This window comes from Eleutherodactylus coqui, chromosome 1 (assembly GCF_035609145.1).
Source record: "Eleutherodactylus coqui strain aEleCoq1 chromosome 1, aEleCoq1.hap1, whole genome shotgun sequence".
NCBI classification, from domain to species: domain Eukaryota; kingdom Metazoa; phylum Chordata; class Amphibia; order Anura; family Eleutherodactylidae; genus Eleutherodactylus; species Eleutherodactylus coqui.
The window spans coordinates 463,672,350-463,689,277 of record NC_089837.1 but is presented as its reverse complement, the minus strand read 5'-3'; the positions used below and the strand labels follow the sequence as shown (position 1 = coordinate 463,689,277).

The window sequence follows — 16,928 nt, the reverse complement described above, 5'->3', positions numbered from 1 at the left end:
ATTATTTAGTTCCTGGGTTCATTCATGTGCACTCAATAGCATCGATTAGTATGTTAATTAGGAAATCCATTCTTCAGAGACATACTGTAACTATCACATATCCATTCTGTGAATCTTTGCAAAACCTCGCTGATCCCTAAGTCTACCTGCTTGGTAACAGGTTAATAATTTGAAGCCTGAGTAATCCCTTGTCAGTCTCATAGTTCATTCACTTTCTATAATATCCCATTATTATTTAAAGGCGACGAGAAGGCATTAAGGGATGGATGTACATTAGAACATTGGGGTTGCTTCAATAACAAAATATGCTTATGAAATGAGGAAAACCTTCATCACAGCTCTAGCAGTCAAGACAATACATTAGAATAGAATCCCTCAAATTACATTGTTTGGGCTGATACTGAGAATAAGCCTGGGGCTATATAGATAATGCTGCGGTTACTGCAATGATGTGCCTATGGGCTGTTTGGACTAATATTTTAGTGGGTCACTACGCAGTAGTGGGTTAAGACGGGAAGATATCATTCACAAAATCGTTCAAACGAATGAAAGTGAACAAAAATCATTCAGTTCAAATGCGAACCAACAACTGGACCACGAAGGAGAATCGTGAGGTTCTCGTTCGTTGTTCAGTTTCAGCCAGCATAAAAATCAGTGCCGCCTGTTCACTTTTCGGGCAGTTTAAACACTAATCATTTCACATAGGAATGTCAGAAACGCTATCTTTTCTCCTTAGGGAGAGCACCTAGATGGTGAGACTCAAATAGCCATGAACGCTCCTCTGGGTAATATGCAAATAAGGGAGAAGGAATAAAACCCCCACAGTGTATAAAGAGTCTGACTTTGGCTTGAAGGAATACTGCCTTCCAATAGGTGGCACTGTGCAGGTTTTATTCTCCCTTATTAACATGGGAAAGTCAAACACTGAAGATAAGTGAACAAGAACTACACGATTCTCAAAGAGAGCCGTGCAGTCTAAAGAGGCTGCCCGAGCACGAACGAGCTGGTGATGATGTCATCAGCTCGGTCGCTCCGGCAAAGGATAATTGGGAGATTATCGTTCTGTCTAAAGGGGCCATATTGTAGGATCATTGGGACTTATCTCTTTCTGATTATCTGTGGATTCGGTGCCATACTGATAAAAGATCCCCATGTAGGACCAGATTGACAAGCATGGTCTGAAATCCATAAATCTGGAAATGCACTCTATATTAGGTTTAGAAAGTTCATATATATTCACCATAGACATTAGTTAAATGGTGACTGAGCCTTCCTCAAACTTGTGCTTATGTGATGTTAATGTGATAACTAGCAAAAGTACAAATTGCTTTATTGACCTAAAAAGATTATTTTTGTGCTAAAAAAAAGTGCCACTAGGGGTCATCCTCCCTTCTAATTTCCTGTCCACTGCCTATTGTAATGTGAAGTCCATGTCTGGTAACACAGACAGTGAGATGGATTACAGGTAGTGTGTGTTAATCTTTTGAAACAGAGATTCACACAGATGCAGCAAACTTGATTGTGTTAGCACGGTATAAAAAGTTATTGTAGCTCAACTCATTAAAAAGCTATTGTTCCCTTAACAAAACAAAACTGATTGCAAAGTAATGTAAAACATAAACTAACCGCCCTGATAGCATGGCACACCATGATTTCATATTGCATTAAGAGTTAAGCTCAAGAAAAATATATCAGTAGATACTGCTGCTTAAGTGTTTAATGTTTCACAGCTACTGAAACCACAACTACACTGCTCAGTCCTCCAGTATACTGTTGCTCATATGCAAAGGGATAAAGAAAAATATATTCTGCTGTCTTATGTGTGCCAAATTTCCACCCTCTAGCTCAGGGAAGACTGATAATTACAGATTCAACCTATATAGGGGGAAACTAGTGAAAATGCCACATGCAAGTCATATAATGTCATCCTGACATCTCCATCTCAGTGTGTGGCGCCACCATAACTCCTAGACAACACGCCCGCTGCCTTGGGGTCATATTTGACTCTGATCTCTCTTTTACCCCCTACATCCAATCTCTGGCCCGAACATGTCAGCTGCACCTCAAGAACATCGCAAGAATCCGCTCTTTTCTCACTGTGGAGACGTTAAAAACGCTTATTGTCGCCCTCATCCACTCCCGGCTCGATTATTGCAACTCGTTGCTGATCGGCCTCCCCTGCACCAGACTCTACCCTCTCCAGTCCATCCTGAATGCAGCAGCCAGGCTCATCTTCCTGTCCAGCCGCTACTCGGACGCCTCTGCCCTGTGCTGGTCACTGCACTGGCTGCCCGTTAAATACAGAATTCAATTCAAACTCACTACCTTCATCCACAAAGCCCTCCACAGCGCAGCGCCCCCCTATATCGCCTCCCTCATCTCAATCCATCAACCAGCCCGGGCTCTCCGCTCTGCTAATGAAACCAGACTGAGCGCCCCTTTAATTCGAACTTCTCATTCCCGCCTCCAAGACTTCTCCAGAGCAGCAGCTGTCCTCTGGAATGCACTACCAAAGGCTACCCGAGCAATCCAGGACTCGCAGAACTTCAGGCGTGCTCTAAAAACGCACCTCTTCAGGGAGGCATATCGCATTCCCTAAACAAACCTCTCTGTACTCCGCCTGATAACATGCTCCCTGACCTACTGACTGCAATCCCTGCTAGCCATCATAAACCGCTCCTGCAGTCATACTGTTTCTGCCGTCACACGGCTAAATGTCTGACCATTGTCTATGTGTATAGCATCGCTCACTCTCCACCTCGCCATACCGTGCACATCTCCAGCCCCTCTACCTTCTGTATCACCCCATTACTTGTAGTATGTAAGCTCGTTGGAGCAGGACCCTCACCCCTATTGTTTCCATCAACTGATTACTATGTAACCGTGGTTCTGTAATGTTTGTATTTTGTCTTTCTGTATTTCCCCCTGTCTATGTAAGCGCTGCGGAATATGTTGGCGCTATATAAATAAAGATTATTATTATTATTATTATTATATAATGGCCAGAAATAGTGTTTTTCCTCATAAACACACGGGTAACTTATTCTAAAAAGTCACATGAAAAATTATGTACGCACTAAGCATAGCACTGACAGTAGAGGCCTATATGTACAACTATAACTTGGTTTGCTAAACTGACTTAAAAACAGCTAATCTTAACTTTGGGGCGCTAACAATAAAATAATTAGCTTAAAAAGATCAAAGTTTGATTTGTTGAAAAAGGCATTTTTCATATGAAATATACTTAATGGGGCAATTTGATGGGGCAGCTATGGGCCTCGTCTGGTAAAAAAATAGTCAGGAGATCTCTATTCTCCACATCAGGCTTCTTTCACATGAGCGCATATCAGCCAGCCGTTTTCTGAGACGTAAAAGCGCCTGGCCAAAGCAATATAGCGCCAGGCGTTTTTACGTCGAGCCCAAAACATAGTCCTGGAACTATGTTTTGGGCTGAGAATACATTGGCCGCTGCATGGGCTCCTACTGGAGCCCATGGCAGCGGCCGAAGGTGGGAAGGAGTTTAGCAGCAGGCTTACCTCTGTTCCTTCCTGCATGTTCTGTGCAATGGGAGAGGGCAGGGTGGAGCTAAGTGCCGGTCCGCCCCGCCTCCTCCTATTGATGGCTGTAGACAAGGGGTGGGGCATGGGTGTAGCTAAGTGCCGCCCTCTCCCCGCCCCTTGTACATAGCCATCAATGGGAGGAGGCGGGGCGGAGGGGTGCTTAGCTCCGCCCCATCCGCCCCCTCGATTTGCACAGAACAAGCGGGGAGGAACAGGAGGTGAGCCTGCGATGGAGAGGGAGGGGAAATGAGCGATGGCCTGGTGAGCTTGGCGCATTTGCGCCGGCCTCACCAGGCCATTGAATGGGCGCACAAACGTTTGAGTTGTGCGCCCGTTCACCAGATTTTTCACTAACAACATAGCGTATATCGTCCAGCTGTGAAAACGGCCGGCTGAAATGTGCTCATGTGAAAGAAGCCTAAGTGTGATTGTTCTCAGTAAGAGAAATCAAGTAATCTTGTAGATATGATACCTTTTAATGGCTAACAAAAATACATATTATAGCGAGCTTTCGAACCTCTCAGGATTCTTCCTCAGGCATAATGAAATAGATCCGAAGAGACATCTATATATACACATATACTTATGACAAGGCACAGACATGGATGTGATTAATTTGCACTTAAGTGGCATGCGCATCTATCAGACATTTATGACATTTTCTGTGGATCATAGATGTCTAAGTGTAAGTACAAGGAAGATTTAGTTTATCCATCCTAGGTTCTGGGGACTGCGCATGAAGCTTGATATGGGCATATGCTTGAGTTTGGCACAGCATAAAGTCAGGTGTTACCATCCTTTGTTTGCAATGGCCAAATACAAGTTTCTAGATGATATAGGATTCTCCCAAAGAAACCTGACATGGAGCCCATGCTGATCAGCTCAATTACAGTTGTTATTTCTGCATATAATTACTTAAGTGAATACAGGGAGAACATAATGATCATTCTTGCTTTACATTACATTAGTGGCTTTAATTGAGCTTGATGAATCTGGGCAGTAATTGGGCAGAGGTGCTCTTTGCTCTAGTTCACTGGATATATAAGAGTGCAATGCTCTCTTGTGGATGAACAAGAGATTACATTCATGATATAAAAAATTTAGAGGCGAGTGGTTGGGTGTTTTTTTGGAAATTTCCATTGTCTGTAGCACTGTACAAGGGGAAATATTAATGAGATCTGAGACTCACATTCATCATGAGAAAATTTCTATCAGTCCATAAAACTCATGGTTTTCTTCAGAAATGGCAGGGGAGCAGGTTTACACATCTAAATGCCATGACCTGGGTATTGCAGAGTCGTGCTCTGCTAATAAAACCACTTATTCTCTCCCTCCAAAAAAACTTCCACCACCAACCCCTAACCCTATTTTTATTTAATAACATTATTACTAAAAATGTTATACGTCCTCGGAGACCCAAAATCTGCCACCACAACTTCAATGCCATTCTCTTATTTTACCCCCAGCCGACCTCCACAGGGCTGGAGTCACCACTATCCCCTATAGGGCTAAGTGCTAAAAGTCCACCAGCTCTGAGAGACCCTCCCTTGTCAGATCCACAAAGTGCCAGACACTACTGCACTCATTCCAATAAAGGGAGGAGGTGGGCTATCCTCACCCTAACTCCCCTCCAACCAATTAGGAACCGACTCCAAGCACACACCCCCAACCGCCAACCGCTGCCATGAATATTATAATGCCCTCCAAACCCATCACCTTTCAACTACCCAGTTCTATGTTCCTTTCGTACTCAAGCAATATCTGATTATACAAGAACTTTAGGGCGGTAGGTTGAGTTTTCCAAAGGTTCTCCTAACTGTCATTCCCGTTCTCCAGTTCTCAAGCCTTAACCCCCCCCCCATCAACCCACCCCTAACCACCTTATCCCTTAATCTTCCATTCCTCCCTACAAATGGCAGGTCATGTGTGCCTTCACCCACGACTTTAGCCTTAGTTCCGGCCTTACTTTACTGATAAGGGTGTTGGATTATTGTAAGTAACAGTTGATATTTCGCACTTGCACCTGTATTTCCCATATGTCAAAGTGGCACGACTCAGTAGTCAAAGAGACCACAGAGTTATGAGAGTTTGTCATAGGCGAAGCTTGATGTCATTGCCAATGTTGGGATCAAAAGGGGGGTTTTGGAAACAGGCTGATCTGGATGGACATTGTCTTCTGTCATACTATGTTACTATGTTGTCACATGCTGTGGCATAACACGTCTATGATGCAGGATGACTTTGCTATAAGTCCTATGCAAGGAAACCTTGATTTGTTTAAGAACATAATTGGTTCTCTAGTATAAAGTTATTATACTACTAAGAGGAGATGTTATTGCACGTCTACAGGCACTATTTTTTTCCATGTAGGGCAGATTGAACTATGCACCTCTCTTAGGCATAGGGTGCTGGCTAGGATGGTACCCTGTGCACCACCGATATGCATGCCAGCGCCCATCTACATGCAGTGCTAGCCTTAGGTTAGATGGCACTCTGTGTAGAATTTGTTTTGGCACCGCCCTGTCATAAGAAAAAAATTATATATATATATATATACATTGCAAAGATAGGCAGTCTGCCTGTATTCAGCTTGCGCAATAAGCAGCAAGATATCAGCAATGCCACACCAAAATAGCTGGGTGAGTAAATCAAGCTCATAACAAATACAGCACCAGGACCAAGCTCATAACATAAATACGGCATGAACCAACCTCAGCACGTAGCTACAATACCAGCACCAAGCTTTGTAACATAAATATAGACCCAGGACCAATACAGTAGCAGAGCTAAATGATTGTGTTCTGGGGGTGCCAATGGGCTGACACCAGTGCCTTGGAACATGACAGGGAAGGAGACAGAGCCCAGACCAGTAGCTCCACAAGATTCTGTTGCACTAAGAAAGAAGAACCACTGGTCAGGCGGACCTAAGGAAGGTGATCACCCCCAGCCTACATCTGCATGTAGCTAATAGTGAGTCACCCGTATAAAAATTATGGTGGCTCACTATTTCTCCCATGTGCATGTACCCTTATAAGCAGTGACAATACTCCCATGTGCATGTACCCTCATAGGCAGTGACAATACTCCCATGTGCATGTACCCTTATAGGCAGTGACAATAAACCATTGTGCATGTCCCCTTAGAGGCAGTGACAATACTCTCATGTGCATGTCTCCTTATAGACAGTGACAATCCTCCCATGTGCATGTCCCCTTATAGGCAGTGACAATCCTCCCATGTGCATGTCCCCTTATAGGCAGTGACAATACTCCCATGTGCATGTCCCCTTATAGGCAGTGACAATACTCCCATGTGCATGTCTCCTTATAGGCAGTGACAATACTCCCATGTGCATGTCCCCTTATAGGCAGTGACAATACTCCCATGTGCATGTACCCTTATAGGCAGTGACAATAAACCATTGTGCATGTCCCCTTATAGGCAGTGACAATACTCCCTTGTGCATGTACCCTTATAGGCAGTGACAATACTCCCATGTGCATGTACCCTTATAGGCAGTGACAATACTCCCATGTGCATGTCTCCTTATAGACAGTGACAATCCTCCCATGTGCATGTACCCTTAGAGGCAGTGACAATCCTCCCATGTGCATGTACCCTTACAGGCAGTGACAATACTCCCATGTGCATGTCCCCTTATAGGCAGTGACAATACTCCCATGTGCATGTACCCTTATAGGCAGTGGCAATACTCCCATGTGCATGAGCCCTTGTAGGCAGTGACAATACTCCCATGTGCATGTCCCCTTATAGTCAGTGATAATACTCTCATGTGCATGTCCCCTTATAGGCAGTGACAATCCTCCCATGTGCATGTACCCTTAGAGGCAGTGACAATACTCCCATGTGCATGTCCCCTTATAGGCAGTGACAATACTCCCATGTGCATGTCCCCTTATAGGCAGTGACAATACTCCCATGTGCATGTCCTTTATAGGCAGTGACAATACTCCCATGTGCATGTACCCTTATAGGCAGTGACAATACTCCCATGTGCATGTCCCCTTATAGGCAGTGACAATACTCCCATGTGCATGTCCTTTATAGGCAGTGACAATACTCCCATGTGCATGTACCCTTATAGGCAGTGACAATCCTCCCATGTGCATGTACCGAGGGGCATAACTACAGAGGATGCAGGGGATGCGGTTGCACCCGGGCCCAGGAGCCTTGGGGGGGCCCATAAGGCCTCTCTTCTCCATATAGGGAGCCCAGTACAATGAATAAAGCATTATAGTTGGGGGCCCCGTTCCAGGTTTTGCATGGGGGCCCAGGAACTTCAAGTTACGCCTCTGCATGTACCCTTATAGGCAGTGACAATACTCCCATGTGCATGTACCCTTATAGGCAGTGGCAATACTCCCATGTGCATGAGCCCTTGTAGGCAATGACAATACTCCCATGTGCATGTCCCCTTATAGGCAGTGACAATACTCCCATGTGCATGTCTCCTTATAGACAGTTACAATCCTCCCATGTGCATGTACCCTTAGAGGCAGTGACAATCCTCCCATGTGCATGTACCCTTACAGGCAGTGACAATACTCCCATGTGCATGTCCCCTTATAGGCAGTGACAATACTCCCATGTGCATGTACCCTTATAGGCAGTGGCAATACTCCCATGTGCATGAGCCCTTGTAGGCAGTGACAATACTCCCATGTGCATGTCCCCTTATAGTCAGTGATAATACTCTCATGTGCATGTCCCCTTATAGGCAGTGACAATCCTCCCATGTGCATGTACCCTTAGAGGCAGTGACAATACTCCCATGTGCATGTCCCCTTATAGGCAGTGACAATACTCCCATGTGCATGTCCCCTTATAGGCAGTGACAATACTCCCATGTGCATGTCCTTTATAGGCAGTGACAATACTCCCATGTGCATGTACCCTTATAGGCAGTGACAATACTCCCATGTGCATGTCCCCTTATAGGCAGTGACAATACTCCCATGTGCATGTCCTTTATAGGCAGTGACAATACTCCCATGTGCATGTACCCTTATAGGCAGTGACAATCCTCCCATGTGCATGTACCGAGGGGCATAACTACAGAGGATGCAGGGGATGCGGTTGCACCCGGGCCCAGGAGCCTTGGGGGGGCCCATAAGGCCTCTCTTCTCCATATAGGGAGCCCAGTACAATGAATAAAGCATTATAGTTGGGGGCCCCGTTCCAGGTTTTGCATGGGGGCCCAGGAACTTCAAGTTACGCCTCTGCATGTACCCTTATAGGCAGTGACAATACTCCCATGTGCATGTACCCTTATAGGCAGTGGCAATACTCCCATGTGCATGAGCCCTTGTAGGCAATGACAATACTCCCATGTGCATGTCCCCTTATAGGCAGTGACAATACTCTCATGTGCATGTCCCCTTATAGACAGTGACAATCCTCCCATGTGCATGTACCCTTATAGGCAGTGACAATACTCCCATGTGCATGTACCCTTATAGGCAGTGGCAATACTCCCATGTGCATGAGCCCTTGTAGGCAATGACAATACTCCCATGTGCATGTCCCCTTATAGTCAGTGACAATACTCTCATGTGCATGAGCCCTTGTAGGCAATGACAATACTCTCATGTGCATGTCACCTTATAGGCAGTGACAATCCTCCCATGTGCATGTACCCTTAGAGGCAGTGACAATACTCCCATGTGCATGTCCCCTTATAGGCAGTGACAATACTCCCATGTGCATGTACCCTTATAGGCAGTGACAATACTCCCATGTGCATGTCTCCTTATAGTCAGTGACAATACTCTCATGTGCATGTCCCCTTATAGGCAGTGACATTCCTCCCATGTGCATGTACCCTTAGAGGCAGTGACAATACTCCCATGTGCATGTACCCTTATAGGCAGTGACAATACTCCCATGTGCATGTCCCCTTATAGGCAGTGACAATACTCCCATGTGCATGTACCCTTATAGGCAGTGACAATACTCTCATGTGCATGTCCCCTTATAGGCAATGACAATACTCCCATGTGCATGTACCCTTACAGGCAGTGACCATCCTCCCATGTGCATGTACCCTTAGGCCTCCTTCCCACGAGCGTGACGGGCTCCGCAGCGTAATATTACGCAGTGAAGCCCGTCACGGCGCCCCCCAGAGCCCCTATACTTACCTGCGGGACATAGCGTGAAATCGCTTCCCCGCCCACCGCCGCCGCGTCACCGCTCGTCACCGCCCACCGCCGCACGTCACCAGCCGTGTCACGTGCACAGCCGGCCGTGTCACGTGACGCGGCCGGACCGCGTCATTTGGCGTCATATGACGCTCGGCGGTGGGTGGGAAAGCGTTTTTTCACGCTATCTCCCGCTGGTTACAGCGGGAGATAGCGTGAATGGACGGCTTCCATTGACTGCAATGGAAGCCGTCAGTGCGTACAGCCCGTCCTCACCCGCAGAAAATAGAGCATGCTGCGGGTGAGGACGGGAGAAATCGCGGTGCGTAATTCCGCGGTGGAATTACGCATCGTGAGCATTGAGCTATTAGGTTCAATAGAACCTAATAGCTGCGTGCAACGCAGCGGATTTTCGCCGCGAATTACGCGGCGGAAATCCGTTCGTGGGAAGGAGGCCTTAGAGGCAGTGACAATACTCCCATGTGCATGTCCCCTTATAGGCAGGGACAATACTCCCATGTGCATGTCCCCTTAGAGGCAGTGACAATACTCCCATGTGCATGTCCCCTTATAGGCAGTGACAATACTCCTATGTGCATGTAGCCTTATAGGCAGTGACAATACTCCCATGTGCATGTACCCTTATAGGCAATGACAATACTCCCATGTGCATGTACCCTTATAGGCAGTGACAATACTCCCATGCGCATCTACCCTTATAGGAGTGACAATACTCCCATGTGCATGTACCCTTATAGGCAGTGACAATACTCCCATGTGCATGTCCCCTTATAGGCAGTGACAATACTCCTATGTGCATGTCCCCTTATAGGCAGTGACAATACTCCCATGTGCATGTCCCCTTATAGGCAGTGACAATACTCCCATGTACATGTCTCCTTATAGGCAGTGACAATACTCACATGTGCATGTCCCCTTATCGGCAGTGACAATACTCCCATGTGCATGTACTCTTATAGGCAGTGACAATACTCCCATGTACATGTACCCTTAAAGGCAGTGACAATACACCCATGTGCATGTACCCTTATAGGCAGTGACAATACTCCCATGTGCATGTACCCTTATAGGCAGTGACAATACTCCCATGTGCATGTCCCCTTATAGGCAGTGACAATACTCCCATGTGCATGTACCCTTATAGGCAGTGACAATACTCCCATGTGCATGTACCCTCATAGGATGTGACAATACTCCCATGTGCATGTCCCGTTATAGGCAGTGACAATACTCCCATGTGCATGTACTCTTATAGGCAGTGACAATACGCCCATGTGCATTTCTCCTTATAGGCAGTGTCAATACTCCCATGTGCATGTCCCCTTATAGGCAGTGACAATACTCCCATGTGCATGTACCCTTATAGGCAGTGACAATAAACCATTGTGCATGTCCCCTTATAGGCAGTGACAATACTCCCTTGTGCATGTACCCTTATAGGCAGTGACAATACTCCCATGTGCATGTACCCTTATAGGCAGTGACAATACTCCCATGTGCATGTACCCTTATAGGCAGGGACAATACTCCCATGTGCATGTACCCTTATAGGCAGTGACAATACTCCCATGTGCTTGTACCCTTATAGGCAGTGACAATACTCCCATGTGCATGTACCCTTATAGGCAGTGACAATACTCCCATGTGCTTGTACCCTTATAGGCAGTGACAATACTCCCATGTGCATGTACCCTTATAGGCAGTGACAATACTCCCATGTGCATGTACCCTTATAGGCAGTGACAATACTCCCATGTGCTTGTACCCTTATAGGCAGTGACAATACTCCCATATGCATGAGCCCTAACTCCGCAAGCTATTTGTTTAGACTCATCCCTGTCACCCGAATGAATCAAAGGTTGACCTCTAGCTCTTGTGACAACCCAATATTAAGTTATTGGTTTTCCAACACTCAGAGACCTCTTGCTCCTTCAGATCACTGCGGCAGATAACAATATCTGACACCACATTACTGTTTCTGTCTTTTTCCCAATATTGACTTTTCTCCTTGCCTTTCCTCCGCTCCCTGTGACCCAAGTATAATAAAGCAAACTATTCATTGTATCACAAAGCTAAAAGTAATCTGCCAATTGTCTCCAGTACTCACAATTGCCGAAACTGACCCACTTTTCTTGCCTCTCGGTAAGAAAAAAAAAATCATAAGTTTTAATGCAATATGGCATGCTCCATAACCCATTAATGACTTTTCCTGATAAGTAAAGAAGAATCGGACTATTCTGCTGTGCGTGGACTTTTTTCTTACACATATGCCATGTTCCAGTAATTGGTGGGCATTCAGCAAACATTTGAGACCTATCAGCACATGGTATCGCTCCTAAATGTCAGTGCTGGCTGCGGGCGCGGAGCTCAGTAGGGGAAACACATTTGGAAGCACTGATTATGTACAACAGCAGGTGGCTCAGTGCATAAAACTAAACTCTAATCCCCATTATAAATAAATAGACTGGAAGAGGTGAGAGGCATTGTATGATGTTCTAATATGAATTTCTGCGGTGACCAGATTGTTCGAAGCATCAAAGTAACAGCAGTTTTGTTGCAAATGTTCTATTATGGCTGTCACTAGAGTAAATGCGGTTTGATTCATGGTATAAATATTCCCATTTTACTACCAGGCAAACGGATGGTAAGCAATGAATAATGGAAAAGTCAATATTCATTGGTTAATTAGTCATCACAACCAGTCCAAGTGCTTGGATTTTCAGGCTGGATTTTAATGAATGTGTCATATAGTCATGTATCATAAGGCACAGTGTATATTCTACAGCATATACAGGGATATCCTGTACATAATTGTAACCGAACTGCATACGCTGCGCATATCTTTGCTAGGGTTCCTCTTTTATGTATCACCAGTAACTTCTGTTCTGGATCTACATCTTAAAAGGACAGGCCAATGTAAGCCGGTCAGTGCTAAGCCTGTGGCTGTTCCCCTCTGATTAGTGAAACCAGCTTGGGCCACACCTTGCCTGAGCATTGAGGTTCTTTGGGTCCTATCCATTTGTGAAGGTTTTTGTTCTTTGACCTAGACTGTTTTCTGCTTCTGCTTTTCGATCTGTGCTAATTGGAGCCTCTGACATAAAATCTCACCTGAAATCGCGCAACATGCTATACCATTTCATCCACAAAATTCCTGCAGACATGCTGTAACCAGATGGATTCCACTGTAGTCAGTGGAGTCTGTCTGGCTCCATCAAGGTTCAGCATATGCCCGATCCAGCACTTCCCGGTTTTTCTGTTTAGGTCTAGGACAGAGATCAACAACAGAAACATTTAGTGTGAACTTGAGGTTCTTTTACATGGGCTGATTATTCGGCTCGAACATTCCTCCGAACGCTTGTTTGCCCACATATTGGGCCATTTAAAGGGACCAATGAATGAGTGGATGCATTCTCATCAGCTAATCATTTAGTTTCAGTGAGAATAAAAATGCTCGTTGATCAGCAGGACATCTCCCTGTGAAATATACAGCCAGTCTGTGGGGACGCACAATTGTGATAGTGCTCATTCTTGCCCGTAAGCCAATTCTCGGCCAGTGTAAAAGAAAGCGAGACAAGCGCCAATCGACGTGTATCGATTGCGGCTCGTTACAGTGGGCCAAGAGCTTGGCTTGCCTAAAAGGACCTTTAGCCTTGTGGTGTTGGTTGAATACAAGCAATTATTGATTTTGGTACCCCATGACTTTTGCAAGCTGATAGCATTTGCTATTGGAGAATACTCAATGGACGAAGCTTGAGAATTTCCAGCAGAAAGTTTGTACTCCATCAGGGACATTTTAGGAAGAAGATAGGGAAATCACCTATACTTCGTCATCTGGTTTTGTGTTTGCCAAATCTAATAGTCAAAATACAGTAGGTCCACAAACTTGTCCCAAGGCCTGACTGTGACAACGCTGCATTATACCTATTCAAATATTTTTTTTCTAACTATAGACTTATCACATAGCATGTTAGTTGCACACATTAGTTACTCCATCCTTTCACGTCCTTCGGACATGAGTATGATGTGAGGTTTCCCATTGAAAATAATGGGAAACACTTGCTGATCCTCTGGCATGGCTGAAAGGATCGCTGCTTTACTGAAGTAATGGTAGGCGTTTTTGACAGAAAACACTTTGCATTCGAGTGAAAATGCACTCTCCCATGTGTAGGTAGCCTAAAGGGCCTTTCTACTCAAAATACTGGTGATGACCTATCCTGAGGATAGGTCATCAATAGTTGATTGGCCAGGGTCTGCCACTCGGGACCTCAACTTGCTGTGAAGGGTCAGCGCAGAAGCTACTGCTCTGACCCCTATGCTCTGGCCGGTGTTTGTAACTGCAGGCACAAATCCCATTTATCTCATTGAAAGCTGCAGTTCTAAGTGCCGGCCTTTAGATGCAGTACATCTTCTACTGGTAAAATGCCAGGCATCTGAGTGGAAGCCAAACTCAATCCTCAATGGGGTACTTCGCTGCTGTTCTATCCCATCATGAGATAGACCCATTCGGCCAAGGGATTCCCAGCCACACATGTGAAAGCAGGCTTACATTTTCCAACCAGCATTGGTTAGGTCATTAGGACTAGCTATATGGCATTACATATACACACATCTATATTACTGGTGTTATGTGTTCATTTTTTGTGCTTGCTTAAATGAAGAGGTGAGATGAAACTGGAAAATGTATTTCTTAAACTTTTTGTTAAACTAGTAGTGTTACTATAGAAACTAAATGCTGTGAAGTACGTTATAAATGTGCCATGTAGTAACATGTCAACATGCCAGTTTTTGTTTAACGGAAATCTTTAGCTCATTTTTGCCCCTCCCCACCCCTCCACCACCAGAAGATAATTATAAGGCCTCAGTCCAATGAGCAAATTAGTTGCTGCTTTGCTGCATGTTGTTTTTAGGTCTACAATTCAGTGCTGATTAATTTTTTAATATATCTTTATAGTGATTACAGCCTTAAATCATCTACATAGGCTGATTCCACAATGAGTCCAATGGAGGAACACATCAGAATGATTTCCCTATACAGTGATACATTCCCTACAGAGTGCTACAGCTTACAAGTTTTTTGACTTGGGAGCAGGCTCTCCCCCGAATTTTTGCTCTGATTTAAAAGCAAAAACTTAGGTTACAAGCCTTGCTGTCATTGGGACCGCCGCTGCTGCCGGTAGCCCCATTGGAAGCAATGGCCTGCCGGCAAGCCCTGCAGTGATTTTCGGGGAAGGGCTTTACATATAAGCCCTTCCCTGAAAATCTTCCCTAGCTGCAGTAAAAATATATACTCACCTGTCTACCACTGCCGGGCTCAGGCGTGTCTAGCCGCTGCTTGTTCTCCCTGCATTTTTAAGTCTCGCCTGCTGAAAAGCTTCAGATCAGTGCAGGGAGAACAAGTGGCGGCTATACACGCCTGAGCCCCGGCAGACAGGTGAGTATATATATTTTTTATTTATTTACTACAGCTAGGGATAATTTTCAGGGAAGGGCTTATATTTAAAGCCCTTCCCCGAAAATCACTGCGGGGGTGCCTATTGCTAATTCCCATTGAAATCAGTGGGAGAGCTTTGTAATCCAAAATGGATTAATGGCTTTTCCATTCATTTCAATGGGGAAAATTGATTTGACTTACAAGTGTTTTGGGTTAAGAGCTCCGTCACGGAACAAATTAAACTCTTAACCCAAAGCACCACTGTGTATACCTCCAATAGATACGACTGTATAGACATACAGTGGAATCCATCGCTCATAGGCGCCCACTGTAAAAATTTTATACTACGCTATGTACTTTATTACATAACTCTGTATGGACGAGGACTAATCTATTGCATTGTCCCACACAGCAAAAAAGAAGGTATGCCAACATATACAAGCCCGACGCAGGGCAAAGGACACTTTTTTGTCTATATTGAGTAAATGGGTACCAAATGAATACATTTGACATATAAGCCAGCAAAGTAAACGTAGTGCGAAAGTAGCCAAAGATTTATAGGGCCACTCCAGAGGTACACATCAGAAATTCTTTATTGTTTTCCCAGGGTACAAGTACCATAAAGAACATAATAGGGTAGAGAACATACTTACTGATCACTACCTTGATGAGATTGTGGCTCAAATCAGTCTGTAATATAGTGTTGACCATCAAACCTCTATTAGTTGCGTATTTCCAATGTAGTGAACTCTTGAAATCATTTAACACTGTGGTCACAGGCACAACTGCAACACCTTTTTTGAACATCTATTATGCAATATACATAGATGCAATGTATTCTGGGAGGCTTACTTTCCACATCAGATCACCATTAGTGACTACATCTCACATAATGGATGAACAGGGTGTAGTCTTTACACAGCAAATGAGCAAGAGTTACTGGAAGCCTGTAGAAGTATAAATGCCGCTCTTTACCATAATACATGGCATGGCTTTAGGATCAGTATAATTAATTTTTGCTTGGAGTCCACCACTGAGAACCCAACTGATCCCAGCAACTTTGCATCATCATAGTTGGAGTGAGGAGGAAGTTTATAGACGGGTGGTTGAGCACACACAGTGCAACGTCATATAAATCAGTGGGAACTCTTTCTTATCGGTTTCTTCATCCCCCATAGAGTTGAATTCCATGTAGATGTAAACTGTAATCTATACATTAAATGCTCCAGTTTCAAGCCATGGTTGGTTTCACCTTGTGTTTTGCTGAAACCAATGATGGGTCCATTCTGGGTTCCATCCTTCATGCAGAAAACTGGATGGGGACAGAAACCATAAGGTGCAATATGTAGGGCAGTGACTCTGACTCATATCGCTTCCATCCCTATCAGTCTTTTACACTAGGCAGAAAAGCGTTGAGCTTGGCATTTGTATCTATGTATGGATTCTTTATATCCTTATGTTCTCCACATATGCATTTTGCCCAAAACACAAAGAGATCTAAGAAGACCTGTTCTGGATTTTCTTTTTCTGAGGTGTCCAAATTTTTTTTTAGGTAAATACAATATAAAAATAAAAATTTGTCGACAAATACAGCTGTGTAAAAAAGTCATAAATGTGTGAGTATGTGTCTACCCCTGGCTGAACATGATCTGATGGAGTCCAGGACTGGATTTGGGTCTCCCAAAATATGTGGTGTTGACCATAACTGGTATAGTATAACATCTATTCAGACCAGTCGATGATACCAATAAACAGACA

General features: G+C 44.7%; 1 protein-coding gene across 1 annotated transcript in view; it reads right to left on the bottom strand.

Moving 5' to 3' along the window:
* The window catches only part of NCKAP1L (NCK associated protein 1 like), a 169,304-nt gene that overhangs the window by 46,196 nt on the left and 106,180 nt on the right, over positions 1–16,928 (bottom strand). The gene's annotated exons all lie outside the window — the stretch shown is intronic.